General features: G+C 46.7%; 1 non-coding gene across 1 annotated transcript; it reads right to left on the minus strand.

Moving 5' to 3' along the window:
- Positions 1–577: 577 nt before the first annotated feature.
- On the minus strand, positions 578–681 carry LOC116457166 (small nucleolar RNA U13). Its single transcript, XR_004244936.1, has one exon. It is a non-coding gene; the product is annotated as a small nucleolar RNA U13 (small nucleolar RNA).
- Between the last annotated feature and the right edge of the window lie 293 nt (positions 682–974).

The following is a 974-nucleotide window of genomic DNA, read 5'->3' on the forward strand; positions in this document are numbered from 1 at the left end:
TTGGATCTGTCTCCTATCACATAACTGTCTCTTCTAGCCATGTGCCATCTGCATCTTTGGTGAGTTCCATCAGTCCACTAAATAGTGCTGAAGCTATGCCTGGGATATGGAAAGAGGGCTGAAAGGGGCAGGTGAGCCCAGCAAGGAATTATAAAGAAGAGAGAGATGACACGAGCACTTCCTGAAGTCACCAAATCAGGTGTCATTTTAGATGGAGCTAATCTAGGGAATTAGATCACTTAAAAAAAAAAATTCCCAGGTTGGGCATGGTGGCTCATGCCTGTAATCCCGGCCCTTTGGGAGGCCGAGGCAGGTGGATCACTTGAAGTCAGGAGTTTGGGACCAGCCTGACCAACATGGTGAAAACCCATCTCTACTAAAAATACAAAATTAGCTGGGCGTGGTGGCGCACACCTGTAATTCCAGCTACTTGGGAGGCGGAGGCAGGAGAATTGCTTGAAGCCGAGAGGCAGAGGTTGCAGTGAGCTGAGATCATGCCATTGCACTCCAGCCTGGACAACAAGAGCGAAGCTCTGTTAAAAAAAAAAAAAAAATCCTTTTCCTTTTTTTTTCTTCAGGTCAGATGGGTAATGTGCGGATGTCATAACAAGGTTCCAGGATGGCACATCTTACACACGTGCATGAAAACCCAATCATCGTCCTCATGAACTACAGAACGATCACATTAGATAACTTTTGCATGACATGAAGATAGGAGACCTGGGAAAAGATTCATCCAAGCTAGCACCAAGGGAAAATGAGTTCATAGAGTTGTGTACCTCTGTTAGTCAGGGTTCTCCAGAGGAACAGAGCCAACAGGCTGTGTGTGTGTGTGTGTGTGTGTGTGTGTGTGTGTGTGTAGAGTAACAGAGAGAAAGCGGGGGGTATTTTAAGGAATTGTCTCACATGACTCAGGAGGCCAGCAATTCCAGAATCTTGAGGCTAGGTGGGCACGCTGGAGATCCAGTGACAGT

Source organism: Hylobates moloch, unplaced genomic scaffold, assembly GCF_009828535.3.
Source record: "Hylobates moloch isolate HMO894 unplaced genomic scaffold, HMol_V3 SCAFFOLD_17, whole genome shotgun sequence".
NCBI classification, from domain to species: domain Eukaryota; kingdom Metazoa; phylum Chordata; class Mammalia; order Primates; family Hylobatidae; genus Hylobates; species Hylobates moloch.